The following is a 25,494-nucleotide window of genomic DNA, read 5'->3' on the forward strand; positions in this document are numbered from 1 at the left end:
GTCAGGGAAGGAGGTGTGAGAACAGAAGCAGGATCAGAGAGAGAGGTTGAAATGCTCTCTCTGCCGCTGATTGTGCAGATGGCAGAAGGACCTAGGAGCTGAGGGATGCAGGTAGTTTCGAAAAGCTGGAAAAGGCAAGGAAATGGGTTCTCCCCTGAAGCTTCCAGAGGGAATGTGGTGCTGCTAACACTTTGGTATTGGCCTTTGAAACCCATTCTGGACTTCTGATGGCTACAACTGTAAGGTAATGAGTTTGTGATGTTTTAAGCCACTCAGTATGTAGTAGTTTGTTGCAGCAATCACAAGAAACACCCAAAAAGAGCTCAACATTGTGAGGTTTGGGGGGAAAGTAGTGCAGTGGTTTACATTTTGGGGGTCATAGCTTCTTTAAGATACTTAATAAATGTGGATCTAATGTTATCAAAAGTGCTAAAATTGTATTTTCTAAAATTTCTCCTGAGCATATTTTTCTAATATTAGGCCTGGAAAATAGTAAGCATCTTTCCTATTTTTCCAAGCAGATACAATCTAGGGACATGGCCAGAGAGGGTAAGAAGATGCACAGAGAAAGCTTGGAAGTAAGTTTCATTCATTAATTCGCCAACGCTTTCCCTGAGCCTAGGAAAAACCAGCTCCAAGAAGTTGGGAGAAAATAATGGTCCAGGAGATAAGAATGCAATTGGAGGCAAAACTCATAGTAGGGAGGACAGGGAAAAAAGAGGGGAGAGAATTTCAGGCACAGTAGAGATAGGAAATCCTCAGAAAGACCCTCTGGGGCTGCCATGTGATGGGGAGCCTGATGGAGTAGTCCATCAGAAGCTGGCTACTTCTTGCCCAGGCAGCAGTGACTTCTGGGCTGTGTCATTCCCATACAGTTCAAGAGAGTGAGGACTCCCACTGGGTCTTCCATTAGCTCTCCTTTGGAAGAAACAATGACTAAAGAATCAATGACTCAAGAATCATAGACACAGAGAACATACTGGTGGTTGACAGAGGCAGGACATTGAGGTTGACTGAAATGGATGAAGGGGGTCTAAAGTGTAAACTGCGGTTATAAAATAAATATCATGGGGATGTAATGTACAGCATGGTGACTATAATTAATAATACTGTATTGTATATCTGAAAGTTGCTAGGGGAGTAGATTTTTTTTGAATGAGTAACAAATAAAACATGTTTATTAGCAACTTAATATTTAATTTAGATGTGGAGGCTGAACAGGCTTTCTTTTTGGAATGTACATATTTTTAACTTTTATTTTAATTTAAAACATTTTTTAGTTTTATTTAAACTCAATTTGCCAACATAAAGTATAACACCCAGTGCTCATCTCATCGTCCTCCTTAATGCCCAACACCCAGTTAGTTACCCTATCCTCTCATCCACCTCCCCTTCTGCAACCTTTTGTTTCTCAGAGTTAGGAGTCTCTCATGGTTTGTCTTCCTCTCTAATTTTTCCCCACTCAGGTCCCCCACCCACCTCCTTTATGGTCCCTTTCACTATTTCTTATATTCCACACAAGAAAAAGTGTGTAACTATATATGGTAATGGATGTTAACTGGGCTTATTGTGGTGATCATGTGCAATCTGTACAAATATTAAATCAGTATGTTGTACAGCTGAAACTAATATAATGTTATATGTCAATTATATCTCAATAAATAAAAGAATCAAGTTAATGGGGCAAAGGGAAACTAATTTGCAATTTCACTACTGTATGTAGCAAGGGGCAGAACACAAAAATACAGATTAATTCAAAATGTGAGTATATGATACTTTTTTTTTGGATAAAACCCCAGAGGGTAATCACGAAGTCTCTGAGATTCTCCAAATGGCTACAAGAGAAAAGAGGGACAGCTTTGGGACCTCCCTAGACCACTCTTCAAGTTCTACTTGTGCTGTTACAGGAGTCCACATTCCCATCCAGACTTTTGGGAGATGTGACACCCAAGGAGGGCATGAACGGTTGGGGGGTGGGTGAGGTAGGGGCATGAGGAGAGAGGAGGAAAGTTCAAATGGACAAAAGCCAAAATGAACTATCAAGAGACCCATGGTGTGTGTGATGGGGATGAGACAAGAGAAAGCAGAGGCAACAAGAGAAGGTTGAAAATGAAACAGAGTGCAGTGTTCTGAATACATACTGATTCCTTGCTTTATACATTCATTCATTTAGTAAACAGTAACTACCAGGCACTTGCTAAGAACCAGGCATTGTTCTAGGACACAGTTCTAAATAAAGCCCCCAAGTTTCTGCCCTTGAGAAGGTGCATTCCTATGTACATCTCTTAGATAAGCGTGTAGGGGGAGAAGCTTCGGGAATCTCATGGCTTTCTTATCTTGTCTCCACAAGAATCCAGTGGTGCAGAGTCCCTAATCCGGGAGTTTTACAAATTATGATGGATTTCATAATGGAAATAACCAATAAAAAAATGCAAGCAAGATGCAAATATGGAGCAAATGAAAGGAACCATTTGAGGGCGTGTCACCTGAACACCATTGTATTAGCTCCTCAGTCCCCTGAGGAGGCCAACTGTTTCCAGGGACCCCAGACTATGCAGGCTCCTCATACACAGTTACAATTTTATCTTCACTAGTCCCACATCCTCAACACACACACTCCTACAATAGGTTAGTCTGTTCCCAGTTCTAAACCAAACTTGGGACATCCCTAGGCTGTCACCTTTGGGACTCTCTCCTCATTTCTCCATGGATCCATTTGGATCCATGGCCCTCATGGATCCAAACCGATGGTGAGGGTCAAGGTTGGGCTCTAGGTGCCCCTGCTCCATGTGACCCAGATCTGACACTCTAACCCACATGGTCCTCTATCTGCTCACTCGCTGGACCCCTCATGACTCAGGTGCTCAGGGCTTAGACCTGAGGAGGGCATTCCCAAGGTCACTGTGCCATGATACACCTGATTCCCCTTCCACAATGGCTGAGCAACCTAATGACAGAAGCTGTGCAGTAGATCTATACAGATCCTCTATAAATAACTATTCCTTCCTATCTTCTACAAGGCAAGGCTCAGTGAAAAGAAAAATGGCAACAAGGCAGGGCTTCACAGAGCATAAAATACAAGAGGGATGGGCTACGCAATCAGACCACACAATGCAAGATTTAATCCAAACGAAGGTAAAGGTAAATTCATTCAGATTCATACATGAGTATAAAGCGTAACGCAGTGGTCAAAGCAAATAAGTGCAACACATGATAGGTACTATTGTCATTATTGATATAAAATTTTTTAAAAAGGTTTCAAATGTCTAGAACCCACTTAAGATAAACAACCATCTAAACTGTAGTCTTCTTTATCTGGCTTCAGATTACATCAGGATTTGGGGGATTCTGAGCTCAATTAACATACAGTGAATTCTTCCCCCCTTTTTCTGGCAAGAGAGTAGGAAGACACACTAAGAATCAGAGTGGTACAGAACTGTCTAGAAGGATAAAGAATATTAATGAAAAGAATATGTAAATTTTTAAGAAAATTAATGAAATGTTGAGTAATTTTTTTAAAAAACAACAGAAATGCCTGCATAGATATTTTTTAAAAACACACTGTGCTTGGTGATGTGAAAATAAATGGTTAGGAGGTGTATGATATAACTAACTTTAAAAATAAAACACCAAAAAAATTTAATTGGGCTTTCTTGCTGTCATGTGTAGATGAATTTAAAAGGAAATGTAGCAATTAACAATAATTCTGATACACTCTGCACTCATAGGGGAATGTGGGTGATAGTCAAGATATTTATTGAACAGCCAGTAGCTAGTATGACATGGGTACCAATCTACCAACCAGAATGGGACTTTGGCCAACAAGGATGGATCCTAGCCCTACACAATCAGCATCATGTACCTGATGGTAATGCTACTTATCAGCCTCACCTTGTCCACTTCAAATTCATCTTGCCATCACCCAACAGGGTCACTGAAAGAATCACTGTCCACCTGAGTCACCCACAATGGAGGTGAATACAAGCATTCAGCTCTGACGGAACAGATCTCCATCAATCGGGGTGTCTTGGAAGTTGGAAGACTCTGGCAGAATTTTTACCTCACTTTGCCAAGCTATGACTGACTTTCCAGGACTGAGTTTTAAAAAGAACCCATGATAATTTCATCCTCAGCTCCACAGAGAGCCCAGAAAAAGAATGACACGATGTTTCCATGATATAGTGGGAAAATGTTTGAAACCTACAACCAGAGTGAACCTTTAAAATTTGAAAACTTCGGTTCAAACACTAAAGGGTATGTATGGGTAAAGTAAAGGCAATCACTCTTAAAATGAGGCAGAAGGGATGGGAAGATGAAAAGAGAATCTCAAGTCTTTACTGTGTTCTCTCAAGGAGACCACTTACTATTCCAATATAAAGTGGACTTTATATACTCTAGGAGCTATTCACTGTCTGATTGACAATCAGGATGATGATTAAGATTCTATGATACATAGTTTTAAAAAGTCCCAGCCTTATATGTTAGTGTTCTTTCCATCGAGATAACTTCCTGGAATCAGGCACCTACAGTCCTGTTTTGGTGTTTAACTGGTCTTTTTTTGGCCAATGAGGACAGAAATGGCATTAAATGCATAATGAGTTCTTCCTGCAGACCTAAGAGGTCTGAGTTAAGAGAAAATTATAGCAAACTTTAAAAGTAAAATAAATGAGCAAAACACGCACACCCATCCCATACCGTTGTCACCCTCTTTCATATGCCAGCTTGCCTTCTTCTCCACTAGTCTCTCTAATCTTCTTATCATCTCATCTCTCTCAAAATATCTGCATTCATTATATCACCGATACTTTAGTCCCAGGAGGTTTCACACTCCTGTCTTTATGTGAGCTTTGAAGATTTTTCATTTTACAGCAAGAAAAAGAGAACCCAAATGCAAGAATAAAGGTTCTTTTAACACCTGACCAGACTCCAACATGGATCTCTATCTGCCTACACCTTGGCCCAGACAAAGAGAATGCTCATTTATCTACACTAGATATACTGGCAACGTATGAACTAGACTATTCTCCGTCACTCACCTACTTTGTTGGTGGATCGTCTGTCCCTCCTACCATGACTGTCCAAAGCCCTGCTCCCTCTTGGTTGAGCACTTCCAGTTCTTATAAACAGTAACGTTTCTTCCGGAGCCCAGCACCACAGCCCTGGGTGAGAGGCTGCTGTCCCTGCCCACGGTACAGACCTCAGTAAGCTGTATGGCTCAGACTTCCGAGGGGCCGAAATCTGGGACAGTTTCAAATTAATTATCTGAAATTTGATTTAGGAATCCTCACACCTATCTCTATTTCATTTCTCCAAAACCCAGTAAGTTAAACCAAACATGACTTACTTAGAAGTTTCTTGAACACAAGAGAAGAAGGGGCAAAACTCTTATAATTATTTCTGGGGATAAAAAAAACCTAGCATACACAATGTTTATTTCAAATCGTTTTGGGAAACTGTCTCATGTAATCATGTCTCTTTGCGGACTATTTAAAATACATATATTCTTTGCGGAAAGGGAGTAGTATGTACAGTTTATTATATTTCAAACCCCACCCTTCCAGTTCTAGAATTTGTAAACATACCACTCAATCGGACCACACAATGAAGTAACCGGACAAAACTGAGAAGGATTCTTATGGGACTCTCTCATCCTCAAAGAATTAAAGCCACTTACTTTTTCTTAAGGAAATCACCTGTATAACTAACGCTGTGAAGAAAACACTTTGGCTCAGCTCCCAATTACGCGCGTCCTTTGTTTGCTGGCTTCATCTAAATCCTCAGTTCCACATTTGGATACTTTAGACTGCTTTCTCTTCAGGGAAGAAACTGCAAAGGCCCCAGGTCGTAAAATGTTCCCAGCTTGAGTGTTTACCACCAGTAAAGACCATTGTGTTTTACCCAGGCTTCTGAATGAGGCTGTCACGGGCATGGATGAAAAGTAGTCCTCCCCCTGATAAGCCAATTTCTCCTCCCCTTGGAAATTAGTCACTGGGTAATCTTAGCTCAAACCAACCACAGGCTACCTCATGGGTGACTCAGGCCTTTAACAACTGCTTACACGGAAAACACACACCAACGAGCAAACTCTGGGAGGCCTAGGTAAATGGGCTAACAGGGAAGGAAAAACCACAAACTCCATTTGATTAAGGCAAACAGGATCATTCAAACAGACAACCAGCCACCACAAAGCCATCGGAAAACCCAGTGTGCTAATTACCGTATTGGACCACCGCTCAGCTTGAGTTCTGCTGCGAAAATCTAGATAGACCAGCAGCGCGCACACTCATCCCGCTGCCTGGCTTCTCAAGCCGGTGGATTGGCAAGTGAAGGAAACGTGAGCCTCCCCGCTCCCTGGTTTATACCAGAGGAAAGAGAGCATAAAGATGATGAAGGCGGCTGTCTATTAATTAACCAGCTTGGCTTTACCGAGCTGAACTTTGGGTAGCAGCCGTTCACCAGGCCCGCGCAGCACCACGCAAGCAGTAGCAGCAGCGATCCCTCCAGAAAACGTACCTGAAAGAGGAGGGAAAGGTAAGGAGGGCCAGCCAACGGTGCCCCAAGAGAGGATTCGAGAAAGGAAGCCACAGCCCTTCTGCCCCACCCTCAACCAGGCGGAGGAGGAGAGAGGCCCGGGCAGTCTCCAGAGACCCCCCCCCCCTTTGGCAACTGATGTCAATGCAGCTGCTCTGCGGCAGGGGAGAGAGCGGGCAAGAGAACGTATGTGTTCCCGACAAGAAGTGGCTTGTGCGCTGCTGAGCAGAGGACAGGTATCAACGCATTACGAACAAAAGGTGAGGGAGGAAAAGCATTTCCTTAGCTCGCAGGTAGGCTCTGTGTGATCACCACCAGGCTTCCTGAGCCCCCAGGGACTCACCTGAGTGGAAGAGCCACCCAAGTGGCAATGCAGTGGCCAGGAGCTCAAGATGCTGGGCTGCAAGCCCCACTGGCCTCGTGCCACACCCGGCCACCACGCTCCGGGAAGCCTGCGCATTTTTCAAACATCTTAAGGCTTTTCGAGGCCTCATCTTGCTGACCCAAAGAATTCCATGACGTCTCCCAGGTTCAAATCCTGTTGGTGCTGCAGGGTTTCTTGAAAAACTGTTTACTGTCGTCACCACACTTTGTGGTTATTAAGGGAGGGAGACAATGGCACACAGGACAGCGTCACCCTCTAAGCTGTCTCATTAGAAACAATATTCGGATGAAGTGGTTGCAAGAGATGCCACCTAAGAGGTCAGAAAAGAGTAGGAGGAATGCGAAAACCCCTGCTTCGATTTTTAATCTAATCAGTGAGAGTTTGTTATTTCTCACTGGAGTCCGGGAAGCACACACTATCAGCCCCTGACGCATCTGGCACACATCTGGCAGGTTCTGTTTGTTGGGTCAAACACACACTTACCAGGAAGGGGGATGTCGGGGTTGGTCTCCCTTGTCTGATTGAGCCAGGCTCCCACCCCTACGACTCCCCCAAAGACCCTGTTTCATGGCATGCAGACGTCCTAAGCAGCATGGCTCTTGTACTAATTTACCTGCTGTTATACCTGCAGGACTGGTCCTGAGATTGAATGAATGTGTGCAGTCAGGGTCATTCCCTCCCCCGAAAACAGACACACTGAGCTCTCACTGCTGTTTCACTAAGGCTTATGCTTTGAGCACACTCATCACACAAGTCCATGTCAGCCACGGCAGAGACAGGTGGCTTCCTCTGACCCTGGTGCCATGCAGGTCATGGGGTGCAAGGTGAGGGAAGGTCTGGTTTGCCTCTTCCATCTCTTCCTCCCTGTCACAGAGCAATTCCCTTTCGCTTTCTACATGCTTCAGGGCATGGTCTGGAGACTCCATGCATGGCTTCATCATTAGGGAGAGCTGTAATTCCCTGTCAGGAGTTTGAAAGCTGACCCAATGCTGCGATGAATCAGGATGAGTTATACCTCTGGTAAGAAGCACACAGGTCATCCTTGGGGGGCTAGGGGAGGTTCACTATCCTAAGGTCCTAGAATGTCAGCTGTGGAACTAGGTAGGCTAATTTCCTAAGCAATATGCTGGTGCCATACAGGACTCAGCTTCACCTGTCTGGCTCATGCCCTCCAGAGAACAGCTCATTCAGGCTAACTCACCAGGAAATCTGGCTCAGTCTGGGTGTGGCCAACCACTAAGTCCCCGCCCACTGAGTCCTTTCTGCATGACCTGCCTTCCTTGGCATGACCTGCCCTGGGATGCTGCAGCATTTGCTGATTTGTTCTTCCCATAGTGGTGTATTAAGTGTTCTACTATTGATTCTCCTTCTTCCTTTCATTAACTGGCACTATAAGCAAAGTGGAAGCAATTTATTTCTTTTGAGTTAGTATTAAAAAAGAACATGCTAGTAAATAGCATTACCTCAACAGGAAATCATTTTTATGCTCTGGTAAGGCTAACAGTCTTGTGAAATTTATTTCTATTTCCTCTCTCTCTCTCTCTCTCACACATTCATTTCTTTATTGGTTTTTTAAAAATTACATATGATAAAAGGAAATTTGAAATGTGCTTATAAGCACGAAGACGGCATTGTGAAGGGAAGCAATTATGACGTTGGAAAAAATCTCAAGTTCATCTTGCTTACACTGTTAAAATTGGAAAGACGGTCATTTGTGAGGTTTTAGCGAAACTATTAATGTTTCATTTGATCATAAATGGAATGTCTCCCAGACACGAGACAGACTGTTGCCAAAATTACTTAATTCTCAGGAAAGAGATGGTCCAGTCACTGGTTAGCTGATGGCTATATTTAAGATGAGCGTAATTCCCACAAATATTTTGACAGGGGCAACTCTGCTGAGCCCCTGGCTGACTTAACACTGTGCCCAATGGTGATTAAAGATCCCAGTCTGGAACACACTAAAGTAATGCTAAATAAATCATTTAACTCCCAAGCCACAGTCAGTAACTGTGTGGAGCTGTAGGACAGATAAAAGAAAAATGTGCTTCGCTCACCGGTACTCAATCTTGTTCTGGGATACTCCTGTCTCATCCAGGCCAAGGACAACCTCCTTTTGTACCTAAAATAGTTACAGTTTGTAAAATGGTATCTTCTTTCTACCACTTGTAACAGATAGTGCAAATAACTCCTCGGGTCTCATCTCCATGTCCCTACGCATCCACTCGGTGCCTGTATGGACACTATTCTTTCATACAGGACTCCCATTCTGGAGCTTCTAGATTTGTTGCTAGTGGTAAGTCATTTCTGTCACCCAAATAGAATTTTTCGGTGTCTTCGACTTTATTTTTCCTTTTATGATTGTTCTCTAAACTCCTATTTAGCTTGTCAACATGCACTCTGCAATGTATGATACTTAGGCTTTGTTTATTGACAACAGTCCTTATTCTATAAAGGATTGTAAAAGAAATATATATTTTTTAAGATTTTATTTATTTATTCATGAGAGACACACAGAAAGAGGCAGAGACAAGGGCAGAGGGAGAAGCAGGCTTCCCTGCAGGGAGCCCGATGTGGGACTCGATCCGAGGACCCGGGGATAATGTCCTGAGCCAAAGGCAGATGCTCAATCACTGAGCCACCCAGGTGCCCATTCATAGGGCTTTCATGATTTTATTTCATGGGCCTCAGAACCCAAGGGAAATGCATGGATCAGGGGTTCCTATTCCCATTTGATTGATTAGGAAATGGAAGTGTAAGGATTAGTTAAGCACTTTGCCCAGAGGAGCCTGGCTGGCTCAGTCAGTGGAACATGGGAATCTTGATCTCGGGGTCATGAGTTCGAGCCCCATGATGGGTATAGAGATGACTTAAAAATAAGATCTTAAAAGAAAAGAAGAAAGAAAGAAACTTTGCCCAAAGACAAAGCAGAGAAGCTGCAAGAATGCCCATCTTCAGCCTTGCTACTGTGTTCACTGCTTCTTCCTAAAGTGTGAAATCCAGTGTCCCCCAAAACACGGTGTACTGCTCTGAGAGGAGTCCTGCCCCCCAAGGCCTTCCCTGCAGGGACTACTGAGGCTTTCTCTGCTTAACCTCTGACCTTCAGCGTGCAGTGTGTGGTGAACTGAGAAGTTCCTCACCTGTTTCACTCTCTGATCCAGATTTTCACAGCAAAGGAAAAGAACAGTAGCCATCTCAGCTGGGCTTAGGAATGAACTATCCAGACACTCCCTTGATTACTATTATTATTGCCTCAAAATAAGTTATGTGTAGGGGCACCTGGGTGGCTCAGTCAGTTCAGCATCCAACTCTTAATTTTAGCGCAGATCACAATCTTGGGGATCCATCCCTGAGTCGTCGAGATCTCTACTCAGCAGAGAGTCTACTTCTCTCTCTCTCCCTCTGCCTCTCCTCATGTGCGCTCTCTCTAATAAATAAATCTTTAAAAAGTGATACATATTCTGTATCACTAATAATCACTATACAGATATCACTACACCACTAGTTATAGATGTGTAAACATGTATATACACACATGCACACTCGTATATGTATACACACACATATATTAGTCATAGATGCCAGATTACTTATGGGACAAAATGTCTAGGCCTCATTTTTTTTAAGATTTTATGTATTTATTCATGAGAGACACAGAGAGAGGCAGAGACACAGGCAAGGGGAGAAGCAGGCTTACCGGAGGGAGCCTGATGTAGGACTTGATCACAGGACCCTGGGACCATGCTCTGAGCCAAAGGCAGATGCTCAACCAGTGAGCCACGAAGGCATCCCTGTAGGCCTCATTTGATTAACATTCTTTATCACTATGACTCCCATCCCAGTACTGAGTGCCATTCCTTGGACCACACCTCTCAGAGATGCATAAGTCACTGAATGAGGCTCTGTAATTCTATCACTGTACCTTATGCTCCTCTAACCTTTCATCAGGGAAACTGAGTCGATTATAAGTGAAAAAAGTTGATACAACGCTGCTACATAGCTACAGTATGGTCACATGACAACAGTGTAAGGATTTAAAAAAAAATATTTCAGTTTGACAATATAACACATTCTTACCATATATCAACTTACACAGCACGGTGAGGACAACCTATGCAGGATTTTATGCTCTACAGCCACAGCTTAACGATAGATATTTTTCAGTGGAGAAAACGGTGGTAAACAAATCGATGAGTGGTAGATGCCAAGCTGGAAAACAAATGGTCTTTCATTCCTGGTCTGTCACTGTTGTGTCACATCCCAGGACTCCCGTGGCAGTGTCCGAGCAGTCCTAGTGTCCTAGCACCGAATGTTCCCTGATAGGTGTTACCTCTTCAGGTCCACTCCATGTCCCTCAGCACTTCTCCTTCTTTCCTCATAGCTTTTCTGGAGTCAACCCTGTGGACCCCGGTTACAATCATGGCCCTTCTCACGGCATCACCCCCCTGTCTGTTTTCATATCAATCAAAGGAGGACATGTGTTGGCTTTATTACAAAACAGAACAAACACACAACATAAGATGAGTTATGTCAGCAGAACTAGTTTTAAAAGGGGATTTTATAGGTAGCTTCTGATGAAAAGTTTTTTAGTTGTGCTGTTATTTTGACCTTCAGCTGAACGATATTAGCTAATGTGTCAAAAGGAGCAAGGATCATGTGAGGCTGAAGAGCCCCAGAGGATTACGCTGAAGGACAATAATTCACAAATCCACCAAGTTCAATCTTTCCTCAAAATAAACGTGAAAAAACAGCAATGCAGATCTGGATGGAAAGAGCCCTTGTGCCAGTTCTTCGTGGGTTCAGAAGAGCCAATTGCTCTCCTCTCAGCAGCAACTCTCAAACCAAAAGAAGTTCTATGGGAATCCCAGGTGGATTGAGTGTGAGCTGAGAAACTTCTTTTGTGTAAGACTGAAAATGATGTCCTGTTTTGTACAGTTATATAGGCTCATCCATTTGCCCAGTTCTCATTAGTTATCAAAGAATCTAAAAGGTTTCAGGTTTATAAATGAAATGAATATACTTTGAAAAAAATGCATCTGTGGGGCACCTGGGTGGCTCAGTGGTTGAACACTTGCCTTTGGCTCAGGGCATGATCCCAGGGTTCTGGGATCAAGTCCCACATCGGGCTCCCTGCATGGAGCCTGCTTCTCCCTCTGCCTATGTCTCTGCCTCTCTCTGTGTCTCTCATCAATCAATAAATGAAATCGTAAAGAAAAAAAAATGCATCTGCTTTCAGGGAATCTGTGGCAAAGAACACAAGAGCATCTGCCAGTGTGGACCAAGTCAGTGGCCCCAAATGCCCCCCATTCGGGGTGTCTTCTGGTAGTCAATGGAGCATGTTGGAACTTGCACTCTGATTCAGGTGTGTAACACCAGGTTCACAATATATATAAACAAGAATTCTGATCTAGACTATCTCTAAACTATCGCATTCTGTATGTCCATGAAATGGTAACTGAATAGCCACTAGGTATACAAAGCCCATGGTTAAGGCTGATGAGGGAAAGAGGATCTTTAAGACATACCTCTTACCTTTGCAGAGCTTACATTCTAGTAGGGATACCGAGGCATGTATATGAATATTCAAAATAAGACGAAGCAAGAATAACTGTGGCAAGTATTAAATGAGTGCAATACACAAATCTCTCAGAATCTATACAAAAGTAGGATTCTTCTGGCTGGGAGAGTTGAGGAACACTTCTCTGAAGAGGTGAGATTTAAATGAATCCATAAATTATGAGCAGAATTCCAGGAGATAAGAAAAAGGCTGCTTTCTTAGGTATTCCAAGCAGGAAGTACGGGCTAATTAGAGACAAGAGGTGGGGAAGGCCAACTGCCCTGGAAGAATAGGTAAGTAGAGCTCTGACCCAAACAGCAAGCGGTTCTCCAATGTCAACATACATTGTGATCATGCCGAGTGCTCAATAAAACACAGGTTAATGGGTTCCACAACCAGAGTTTCCAATACAGCAGGTCAGGAGTTGGGTCTGAGTATTTGCATTGCTAACAGATCCCCAGGTGATGCTGAGCTGTTGGTCCAGGGAACTTCTTGAAGACCCACTGCTCTAGGGAGTAGAAGGGAAGTGGTAAGCTCACATCGAAATCTCCATTCCACTATGGGTTTGGTTAAATCCTAGTTCAGAAAGCTGACCTTATTAAACTTTGGGTAGCAGAGATAATTATCTATAATTTCTCTATAAATATTTTCATCTAAATCTGCCAGGAGAAGATGGAAAGGTAACAAGGGAACGGATATTTTTGGAGACCTCCTATTTACCAAGTGCTTTCCAAAATCACCTCATTTAATTCCCAGTGGATTCCCATCAGATAAACATCATGATCCCAATCTTACAGATGAGGAACTGGGGCCACACGGCTTCAAGTGTCCTACCCAAAGGCAAATACCAGGGCCAGGATCTGTGAAGTGCCAGAAAAATCTCATACTACAGTGGTAAAAAATCAGTGTGGAGACTTGACCTTCTCTGAACACTCATCAAAGGAAGGCGGTGGTTCAGGGATCACAGAGATCAGTATTCTTTCCATCCCAAATCAGGGTCAGAAATACCTGAACAAAGTCTTCTGTATTGAATGTTAGAGACACAGGAGAGCAGCCACAGACACCAGACCATACTCCAGTTATCTACAAATGGGGGGGGGGGGAACCACCTTCCAAATGATGACTCCAGGACACCCATGAGCCCCACCAGAGTGCTCCATTTCAAAGGAATACCTTGGTGTTTTCAGTTCAAATATCAGATCAGTCAGCCAGCAAGCCAGTGGACATGGCTGCGAAATCTGAGATGGTCAGCAAAACCACCACTTCTCCTTATTTGGATAAATAACAGCCTCAAAGACAAGCAGTTTGGGAGTCGTGCATACCCCGAGGCTGGGCTTGGCAAGCGTCTCCACCCACGCCCTGCCCGGCCTTGCCCTGCTCGACAGCTGGGGGAGGTTAGCCAGTCACCGCTTCCCTACTCGGTTCCAAGGCTGCCAGAAGCTTCTTCCTCAGAGATGAGATCTGCTTCCCTGTGTCCCAAGGACTGCCGGACTTTGAGCATTCCTACACTCCGAGGGGAGCCCTGGGTTCCTGAATCTGGGTAGCTCGCGAGTAACAAACATGATGGGCTACAGGCTCAGTGACCCAATGTAAGGAAGTCACGGTCCATGTGACAGAGTGCCGACATCGGGCAAGGGGGCAGACATATTCTAGTTGTACCTCAACCCCACCCCAAAACACTGCCCCTGAAAGGAAAGAATGCTCTGCCACATGGATGGCAAGACAGGTGAAGAAAATGCTCTGCCATCTGTGGAGCCTTTCCAAGTTCATGACCAGCAGCCAGAGCTTTCAACTCACTTCAAGGAGAAAGAGGATCCAGGATGACCCCAAAGTACCTCAGCTTCCCCCACTACCCAACCCAATCTTTTTCTCCTTCTCCTTCTTTCTTCTTTCTTCTTTCTTCTTCTTCTTCTTCTTCTTCTTCTTCTTCTTCTTCTTCTTCTTCTTCTTCTTCTTCTTCTTCTTCTTCTTCTTCTTCTTCTTCTTTTTTTTTGTATTATCCTTTCTCTTACTTGTCTTCCCTTCTCTGAAAAGCAACATTAGGGTAAACTGCCTCCCAGAGAAGATAAGAAGACATGGGTGAATAAACAGACAGAGGGAGTTTCGCACAATTTGCACAGTGAGACACTGGCTTCATTCTCATGACCCTCATCCTCAACTTCTCCTTCAACAGACTGCAGTCCACAAATTAGTTTCCCCTCAAAATTTTTTTCAAAGGTTGAATGGTCCTCTTCCATCAGCACTCCTCCCCACCATGATGACCAAGGAAGGGTGGGTTGTGGCAGAAGGAGCTCTGGTTTATGAATGAAAAGACTGCCCTCCGAGGATCTTGTCTGTGGTCTCACCGCCATGACTGTAGCTCTGCCACAGAACTTTTCTGAGCCTCTGGTTCTGATACCATGTTGCTTCAGGAATACCTTCTGTGCTTACCCTCCTAGTTCTGTGAACATCAAGTGAGCTGAATTATTCTGGTATAACTTTGCATGCAGAGAAACATGATCAGCATGGGTTCTCATTAAAGTCTCCCACAAGCATTCCTGGGCTCACTCAAATGAAAGTAAAATGAACAGAATGGGTAATAGTCACTTTGATATATTCATAGGAGCGTGATGAGAAAGACACACTCTCCTTTTGAGATACAAGAGCTCACCGGAAGAAAGAATGGATGTAGATTCTGAAAGTAGGTGCTCCATGCTGTATTCTTTCCCAAAGACATATCCTTGAGAAGAAAGTCCCAGTTATATGCTGTGGACTCACATTCAAGGAAGTGCTTTTCCTCCTTCCCATTCCCAAATTAATTGGGGATTCTAAAGCCAGATTAGGCTAATAAAGATTTCCAATGCACTTTATGCTGACATGACAAGTATATTCAAATCTTAGTTATTTCTAAAAATTATGGGATGGGCGATTACTCGCATCTCTGCTTTAGGTCCTTCTCCTTCCTTTCGCAGCTTGCTACCTGGGAGTACCTCTCTTTAAGAATGAAACGTGCCTGTGGCCAGAATAAAAGTCTTGATTGTTGAGGCAAGGCTGAACCAATTTGTTAAACACAAGTTTTTGGATGCTCTTAGAATTTCAATTATATTGTCCATTCTGGTCTCATCTCATATTTAGATTAGAAATAGTAAAATCTGTGTACTTTAGGATAGTCCTTGATAGAAAAATATTTCTCTTGCTATATTGCTCAAAAAATAGTTTTTGGCTCTCTTTTTGTACAGTGAAGTGTGAGGATTTATTTATTTATTTTTTGCAAAGTGCCATTTAATGTAGACGTAGAAATGCTGTTACTGAACTCATATGTCAAGATAGCCTTATGCATATGTTTGCTGTATCTGCATTTAAAATACAAAAAAAAAGGTTTTGGTAGTTTTTATAATATTAAGATGCACTATATATAGAAGTACATATCTCTGGATAAAAATTATCTGTCAAAATTAAACATATCAAAATACCCCATTTGACTCATTTTTATGTTCTGGTCACAAAGTGATACTGAATAGAAACTTATTAGCATTTCACTAAATTTCTTCAGATCATTGTTACGAATAATAAAAATACAGAAACATTTTAAAACAACATATTTCAGTCTTAAAATGGTCAGATTAACATAATTATAGCCTTAGGTTGCCAACAGTGGCACATTTCTCATTTTCATGAGAATGTAGAGGTTCTCCTAGATCGCAAGCTAATAGGCTCCTCGGTCTAAATATATACAATAAAATCTAAAGCAAATTTCTGAAGCATTAAGATCGGAACCCTGGAGATATCTAGTAAGTAATTTGCGCTGCAGTAGAGCAGTTTTTTGTTTTGCAGTTACACAGCTGCTAGGAAATATATTTTTAGATTTGCTTTAAAGGCAAGCAAAAATGGTATCCACTTTGTGGATATGCATCCAGAATGTTCCCTCAGTTCCTACTGCAAGGAGTCCACCTTGCACAGGATGTTCTATCCGTTGCCTTCCTTCTTGTAAGTCAGTGCAAGGAACAGTCATAGACGTTCCTCCTCGATTAATCTATCAGACTGACCATGATACCCAATACTCTGGAGGCTTGCTTTATGAAAAACATGCGCTGAAGTTTAAACAGGTCCCTGCTATTTCCGAATTACCTCATCATCAACATCGTTACGATTTCTTATCATTGTTTGGGTTTTTGTTTGGCAGCTCTTCCTGTGATATCCAGGGCAAATGAAAACATACAGGTTCAAAGAGTTAAATCAGAACAAGGAAAAGCATGAACTCTGATTTCACAGGAAAAGAAAAAAAATGTAAAGAAAGAAATCAAGTACATGTGTTGATCAACCAACTAAATGAAACATATTTTCTGTATTTCAGAAATATGGAGTGAGTTAGTGCTGCCTGAACAATGAGAAAGCATCCTCTAGCTTAAATGCACACTGGGTATTCACACCTTTTATCTGGAGAGGCCTCAAATAAATAGATGTGCACAAAACTGATTTAATGAACAACTCTTCTTTTGTGCCAAATAACAAAGTGCTGGAGTCCTTGAGAACCCTTAAACAACTATTAGTTTTGATTCTGACGTCGAAACAGTTCATTTTTTTTCAAGGATACAATCTTTAATGACATTCTGCTCTATCCTCACAAGCCCCTGTGTCATCCTTTGTCTTAAAGCCTTGGTCTTTACACTTCACTCGCTAACAAGATACTGTCACCATTTTGGCCATTTCCTTGCACCAACAGTGCTCTATTACCCATTAATGGTTTTCTTTAAGTCAATTTCAAGTTGACTTTTTTTTTTCTTTACTTAGTTGTGATAAAGTAATAATGTTCATTAACTCTCTGGTTCTTTGTCCTCTCTAATACTCATGAAGACATAATTATTAAAATGTAAAAACCTGTTTTTCTACGTGCCACTGAAAATCACTGGTTCCTAGTAAAAACCAACTTTGAAAGTCTTCTGGGCAGTAATACATTAATGTTTTAAACAGAGTCATGGCAGGAGCCATATTCCTTAGCAAAGAGGCTGACTTTTCAAAATAATATTATAATACAATACAAGCCTTTTAAGCCAATATGTATTGTTTTATTCAAAGCATCTCATAATTTGAAGCAGCTGCTGTTTTTCAGTTGACTTGATGGCTTATTCTCCCTCAATAAAAATATTGGATCATCTAAATCTGGTTAGTTCAAAATCCATTTATTTTTGGTCTAGGACCATGCATTTCCAATTAATGAGCTCTGGTCCCACTATAGACATGTGCTGCCATGGAGAGGACGTGAAGCCTGGTTATATTCATCTCCAACAATGGCTGCCTACAAGAAGCCAGACAGACAACATTTTCCTAAATCAATCCAGTGGGACCCAAAGAGGCCAGAACAAAAGCACGGAAGTGCTGGCAATAGGCAAAAGGCTGGTCTGAGGGACAGGTGGCTTGGGGCTCCAGCCCTATATTTGTCCCTTCCTTATTGTGTGATCTGGTTACCCCAAGCCATTCTAACCATGCTAGGCCTCCCGAGTCCCACTGACAGGTGAACGGGTTATAAAAGATGATGGGTAGGACCTTCTTTCCACCTCTGAAATCCCACGATTCCAAATAAGGCAGGCTTTCTGTTTCTTGAGGTTGCACCAACTACCAGGTATCCCCTCAGTCACAAATCTACAGTCGCAGGCATAGTATTGCTCCTGCAAATTACACGCAAGCAAAGGGATCACTGGTCTGATGGGAAGAAAAGCAGGGCTGAGAGGAAACACCCTACCACCAGTTGATATGCACCTTGAACACATTCATTTTCTCTGTGAAAGGCTAATGTGTGCTCCCCTGCCATACACACAAATTTAAATAAAAGTAACACATGCTCACCTGAGAAATTTTAGAAATAGTGTAATGAAAAGAACAGTCATCTGGAAGCCCTCTTACAGGGCAAGACCATGGAGGTCCCTCGCATCCATGGAGGGAGCCTGCGTGGATGTGGTAGGAAACCATTTCCTATAGTCTGGGTTACCCCGATGGGGACCCACAGGAAAAACAGAAAAGCCAACCCCCAGGAAGAAAGCAGCATGTAGGTGCTGGGGTTACAACCTGAAAAACAGCAGGACATATGCTCCCAGTCAAAGGCAATTTCCACTAACATCTGTATTTACAAGAGCCAAGAAAAGGGATGTGGTTTAGATATCAAAGGGTAGAGAGTGCGGTGTAAACATCTCCCCAACTCCCCAACCTTGGCACAGGACTCTTGAGAATGACCTTGGTCCCTGCTAAAGGAAGGTCCTGTCCCAATCAACTTTCACTCCTGGATTTTATGCAGAAGTGGGGTTGGCAGCTAGCTGTCTCGGTCCCGAAGCCCAAGAGCAGGGCTGTGATGAGCAGCAGCATCTCCCGTTGACACTGTCGGCAATAATTACTCTGCATCACAAATCACTGGGATATTTTTGTGGCTGAGTGGATGCCTCAGTCTCCAGGAGCGGGTGAGGAGAGTCACAGTCCTGGTCCTGAGCTGGCTCCGCTGGCTGCGCAGATTCTAGAACCTTCTGCCTTCAACGTTATTCACTGTTCTCGTCCTCCCCCGCAGTGGCTCTGCTGTGAAAGCCTGACAGGCTGTAGCCTGACATGTGGGCAGTTCTCCATTCAAAGACACCTTCTCACTTCTAGATCAAGCTCACGAATAAGCTCCCTGCTCTGGGTATATGAAAACAGTTTTCGAGTGACACAGCCCATGATGCAAGGAAGGAAGGAGCAAAGAGGAAAGGGTAGTTTGCCCAAAACCCTCCCCACACTAACTACTGGTTAGTGTTTTCGTTTCACGCCGAGGGAATCATAACCAAGTCTCTGAAAAGACTATTGGGCTGATATTAGGTTTTGGATGCTACATATCTGAACCAACCAACTAACCAACCAACCGAAAACCCTCCCAAAGTGTACAAAATAATTTCTCCTGAGTCAAAAAAAGCATTGCTTATTTGTAATCATTACTTTCAAGTTAAGTTGTCTGTGTCTGACTACAGACTTGGAGCTCTTAGCTACTGGCAAGAGAGTCCGCCTGGGTTTGAACTCCAACTTTGCTATTACGAGTGTGTGATCTTGTTATTTAATTTTTCTGACCTCAGTTTTCCAATCTAAAAATGGGTCTAGTTGTACCTATGAAGTCGAGTTTTTCTGATGACTAAATGAAATACTATGTATTATTTGGACCACACTAGATAACAACTTTTCATGCACATTAACTCATCTCCAGAGTATGATAAAGATATCCACAGGAATATGGATAAGCAGATCCATGCACACATGAACCTTTAAAGGGAAACACTGCTCTACCAAATTCCTTTTTAAAAAAATGCAAAGTATTGTGACCTAACTAGTGCACAAATAAGAGAAAATCGTCACCTCAAGTACATATGATTTCTGCAATCATCAAGCCTGACATAATAGGATTTATCTGTTATATAAAACTAGAAGTTTTACATGTTACTTATAAAGCTTACAGTGGTATTTCTTTAAAAAAAAAAAGTCAAAACGGAGATACAAGGGCTATTTTTAATTTAAAATTTAAAGTTTTTTCCCAAGGAAAAAAACAACAAATAATTTTCCCTAGGATGTTGAAGGACACATACTCCAGTCCCCCTCCCACTGCTATCACATCTTCAAATTTTCTACAGTTGTCTCAGAAACTAAATGCAAGTCAACATCTTCATGAAAACACTGAAAATGGTAACAAAACACATACATCAGTGAGATCTTACTGGCAGATAATGTTGACACCTTAAATCCTTTTTAAATTATATGGTCAAGAAAATAAATTATATGGTTAAACAGAAACTAGATCATAAGATTTATAGATGGAAGACAGTCGAATGTAATTTAAAAAAATTTTTTTTAAACAGACTATCGCCAATAACAAAGAAGTTTCTTCCTAAGCAGTGTGTAAGAAGTGAAAATTAAAAGCCTGGAATTTTAATTCCTCATTGAATTGAACTGAAATACAGGAAGACCTGACCCAGTTGAAGGTAAACATCCCACCGCATGACAAAAATATTCCGCAAATTGTATTTTGTTATAAAGGTACAATTCTTACCTTACATCTTCCGTGACCCTTTCTCTTCTAGAAGAAACTTTCTAGACTTGCAGAGACCTTCAAACCACCCATCTCTCGAACGCTTCCAGCACTGCCTGTCTTTATGGTGACTAAATGCAAGGCTTGGGGCTTTTTTTACAGAAGGAAGCTTTTAGTCAAAATATGTGGTTTAAAGGAGCAGTATCCACCCTTGTTAAAACCATTTCACGGACATTCAGAGGTTTTGTTTCTACTCTATGAAAGTTAAATCTGAGTAGGAAGGCATTTTTCCTGTCCCGGAAATCAGCATAACTGAAACCAATGCTGAGCTAACGAGAAATGTTTCTTCCATGTGTTCTGTCTGGCAGAAACTGCAAGCCATATCAAGGAAACACGTGATATTTATAAATACAATATGGCTCATGTTGTCATAACCTCTCAATGACAAAAAAAAAAAAAGTGCAAGGAAAAGCAAGCAGCCACACAGCAGGAAAGATGAGATTTGTATCACTTGGAAGCTGCATATCAGATGTGCATATATTACCCTTCCTTGCTTCTTAGAAAATAAAATAAAATCTAACTGGAAGCAGCTAGGGAGGAAGAAAATATCCACCGTGTTCGGACAGCCACTGTATTAAAAATTGTTTGCCTCGCTAATCATTTCAATAAGAGTGATTCCTTGCCAATTGTAACATAAACATCTTTTTGCCTGTCAGAAAAGCATGGTACAGAGGGGGCAATGATTAGATGCATTGCCCAAGTGGGTTCCACTGTGTCAACTCAAGCAAATAGTAGAACAGAGGCAAGGAATTCACAGAGCCTGGAACTGACGTGGAAACCTCCAGATGTCTGCATCACGACTGGTTATTGACTCGTTGATTATTGACTTCGGACCTTCTGCGGGATTAGAAGATTTGTGAGGGCAGTTACCACACTCGTTCGCCAGCATCACCCATCATGGCTGGGTGAGTGAACCAGTGAACCCTGGAGCTGGGTTAACTGCCCTAAAATCACCAGTCCTGCTTCGTTGAGTTTGGAGGTATTGGAAATACTACACTCATTCTGCAAGTAAGATGTGCCCTACTGAGTTATAAATACAGCACGACAAGATCTGTCTTATTTAATTTGGTACCTAGAGGCTAGCTTACTTTCTACCTGCAGGTGAACTCAACTTCTGAAAATAAACTTTTAAAAAGCAGCTAACGTGTACCTTTCTGACAATCACTTGTTTCAATCTCACAAATCTGTGATTCTCATCTTAAAGTTTACGGTTGCTAACTGCTGTAAAATTATACTGAGAGGATGGGGAATTTGTTAGGACAGGCAGATATTCCTATTTCTCCTTTTCGTCAGAAACTATCACTGAGATCAGCTCGGGAATGTGTGGCCAACTCAGATTTATATTTACTGATCATCATTGTACTGGTCTCAGCAAATGGGGCGTTCACTGAAAGTTTGCGATAGGAAAAGTGCTGAAGGGACACCTCTTCTGCATCTAGACAGTTAATGAGAATTTCCTCATTGCTGGAGGGAAACATAGAGAGCACAAAGATAAGCTGGTTAGGAATTGTCACCCCCAAAAAGGCTTAGGACTTAGAAGGGACCTAAGGTGTGTCGGTGGCAGGCAGGAGATGGTGAGTGGGCCAAGGGATGGAGGTGGGCAGGTGAGGTTCTGTGGAGGCTCAGAAAGGCATGGAAAAGGGAGGAGGTAGGGAAGTCCTGATGAAGATGGTGGCTTTTGAGTGAGGTCTACACACATGAGTGTCACATGGACACTGATGGTAAAGGCAGTAGTGTAGGACCTACTGCCCACCAGAGTGAGCAAGATCAGTTCTGGGCTTGGCCTGCTTGGCTCCCAATCCAGTTCTACCATGGAAGAGCTGTGTGGCTTTTTTTTTTTTTTTCCGCTGATTTTCAGCTTCCACATCTGAAAACAGGGGGTGACAAGAATTCCCCTCACACTGGGATGTTGGAAAATCAAATGAGAATGAATACAAGGGCCATGCTCAGCACAGTACCTGGCCCAGAGTCGGCATATCATGAATGCTGGTCATTAAAACCACTGTTGCTGACAGTGGGTCGAGAAAGAGGACCTTGAATGCTTGAAAGAGGGTTAGTTAGGAGTGCTTCTGGGAACTTCCATTTCTATGAGATTCTCTTCTCTTCCATTTCTATAGGATTACTTCATCCCTTCCCAAACCTCAAAACCTTCCTCTCAACCAGAACACTGCCTCATGGGAAAAAGAGTTCTCTGGCATGGCCACTTCAGACACATATACTAAATGACATATACTTCTTCTTTTATTTTTGGGGGGTGGGTATGGGATATCTGGCTAAAAGAGAACAAAATGGAGTAAAGTTAAATATAAAAAGATGCCATGAAATAGACACATAACGGAGTTAAGAAGTGAAACAAACAGGTGTGTCTGAGTGGCTCAGCATGGTTGAGCCACCCATGAGTTGAGTTGGTGAAGCATCTGCTTTTGGTTCAGGCCATGATCCCAGGGTCCTAGGATCGAGCCTCACATCGGGCTCCCTGCTCAGCGGGGAGTGTGCTTCTCCCTCTGTCCCTCCCCCTACTCATGCATGCTCTCTCTCTCTCAAATAAATAAATACGATCTATTTTAAAAGTTCTAAAACAGAAGAAGTGAAACAAATATTAAGAAAGGATATTTTATGTGTTCTAAAATCTCATTAGGAAAGCATTTCAAAACTTGAAAAATTTTGATAAATTATCAAGGAAGGAAGGCTATAGCTGAATACAGAGAGTCGGAAAGAACTGGGTTCAAATCCAGTGTCTGACATTTACCAGCTGTGTGGGCCTGGGAAAGACTCATTTGGCCTCAGTTGCATCATCGGGGAAAAATGGAGTCAGTATATCTACTTTGCAGAGTTACTGGCTAATCAGTATACAAAGTAGTTAACACACTGCCTGCTGTGTAGATACAAAAAGGTCTATTATCTTACATCCAGAAGAACAATGGTATAGAATGAATACTACTTGTACCCTGCCTGGCTCCACAAAGAAATTAATAGAATTCACATAAATTATTACAGTTTTGCCTCTAAAAAGTCAAAAAGTGGAGCATACGACAAAAAAGATGAAAGTAGGAAAATTATAAAGAGAGGCCAGGAACAAAGCCAACACACAAAACACACGCGGCAAATGCCTGTACGCTTGTTGTGGGCGGGCCACACATTTAATTCTAAGCCTTAGAGTAGCAACACAAAGAGGGAAAATGATCACTTTCAAGATCCAAAGTGTCCATATGACAAAAATAAACCAGGAGAAGCACAACTATTTCTGGTGATGAGAACAGAGAGATATTTTTACAGTGGGTTCTCGTTAATGACAGAAAATGAATAATACAGCAATCGCAGCACTACCGTGATAGTACTCAATGCATTCTGTGTTTACACTCACCATGGGTAAGGCATCGCGGCTGACTTTGTGAGGGATACAGAGGCGAACACAGCAAACACAAGATGGTTTGCACTTTTGGAATTTAGTCTTGTGGAGGAGATGCACACGCACCTAAATGGTTATAACACCAGGACAACGTGCAATATGCCCCAGGAAAGGAAAGATAAATTGTGTCAAAGCATTAGGGAGAGCCTCATCAGGTAGGTGGCCTTTTATTTGGCCTCGAGAAACAAGTTTTTATGTTTTAACATCTCAAAATGGAAATTGTCGACCATTCAGAAACAATAGAGAAAATAATCTAGTGAACTCCTGTCATCCACCTGAGACATTTTTCAGCAGTTTACCAACTTTGTTTCACTTCTCTCTGCTGTTTTGGTTTTCTCTGCTGGGGTATTTTGAAGCAAATCCCATTCATCATATCATTTTGCCTGTAAATACTTAGTATGTCTCATTTTAAAAAGCATAACCACCAAGCCATTATTATACCCCACAGAATTACCAGTTGTCCCTAACATCACCTGATTCCTAACACATGTTCAAATTTCCCAAAGAGTTTCAAACATATCTTTTACAGTTGGTTGCTCTAATCAGCATCCCAACATGGTGCATTCATGGCATTCGGTTGTTATGGTATAGACGTGACCTGGGAAACATACAGTGTCCCCGCCCACTTTTTTTTTTTTTCAGGCCAGTGGTTTATTGAAGGGATTAGGCAGTTGTCCTGTAGTATACTGGATGGAAGGAATTTTGAATGGTGAATCTGTGGGGCGGGAGAGGGCACTTCAGATACCCGGAGTAAGAACTGTGAGGAGGTTCTGCTTGGGTATCTGGATGCAGGTGATACTGACCATCAGCCCTGTGTGGTGGGCTTGGGGGGATGGCTGGAAAAGTGGTTGTTGGACTGGGGTAAGGAGAACTGGGAGCATGGCTAAAGGCTGTTGCATGACTGATTGCTAGAAAAATACTGAACGCTAGAACTAGAGCATCAGAGCAGTGTTGCTAAGAGCCGGAGATCTGGAGCCCACCTACCTGGGTTCATATCTCAGCTCTGCCTCTGTCTAGCTGTGCGGTCTTGGGCAAATTTCTTAACATACCAAAACAACTGTTTTCTGAGCTGTTAATAGAAGGGCTTACACCAATACCTGCCTCAAAATGTTGTCTTGGGGATTAAATGAGATCACCTCGAAGAGTGCTCAGTAAATGCTCAAAAAAGTTGGCTGTTATGAGAGCAGGGGTGGCAGTGGTAGAAGGGGCATCGGTAAGAGGCCTTGCTGAATGGCCTGGACCAGTTTTGGTAACTGAGGGATGTGTTGAGAAACAGAAGTTAAGCAATTTAAGAATCACTGATAACTCAACTTTTTAAATCTCTTCTTCCCCGCCCCTCAAAATGCACATACACCCCCCCATCAATGTCACTCTACACTGCATAAAAATAGAAAAAACAAGCAGGAAAAGGACTTAGGAGAAAAAAAATTAGGATTTTTTTTCTTCAGTGGGAAACAATGGACACATTGGAAATATATCCATATGGAGAGAGCCACTTGGAAGTTGAAGATTGGGCTCTTGGAGTCTAGAGAAATGGCAGA

At 42.5% G+C, this 25,494-nt stretch overlaps 1 protein-coding gene across 21 annotated transcripts in view; it reads right to left on the reverse strand.

Annotated features, from left to right (window-relative positions):
- KIAA1217 (sickle tail protein homolog) overlaps positions 1–25,494 on the reverse strand; it is a 733,798-nt gene that overhangs the window by 61,209 nt on the left and 647,095 nt on the right. Inside the window, exon 1 of one of the 21 annotated variants that reach the window (XM_038529787.1) lies at positions 20,506–20,870. The exons of 17 other annotated variants lie outside the window; for them this stretch is intronic. The gene's annotated coding sequence lies outside the window, so the exon portion shown is untranslated. Of the gene's footprint in view, positions 1–5,036; positions 5,062–5,674; positions 5,923–6,217; positions 6,359–20,505; positions 20,871–25,494 lie in introns of those variants that run through there. 3 more of the 21 variants (XM_038529790.1, XM_038529788.1, XM_038529791.1) reach the window with 3 other exon arrangements.

This window comes from Canis lupus, chromosome 2 (assembly GCF_011100685.1).
Source record: "Canis lupus familiaris isolate Mischka breed German Shepherd chromosome 2, alternate assembly UU_Cfam_GSD_1.0, whole genome shotgun sequence".
Lineage (NCBI taxonomy): Eukaryota > Metazoa > Chordata > Mammalia > Carnivora > Canidae > Canis > Canis lupus.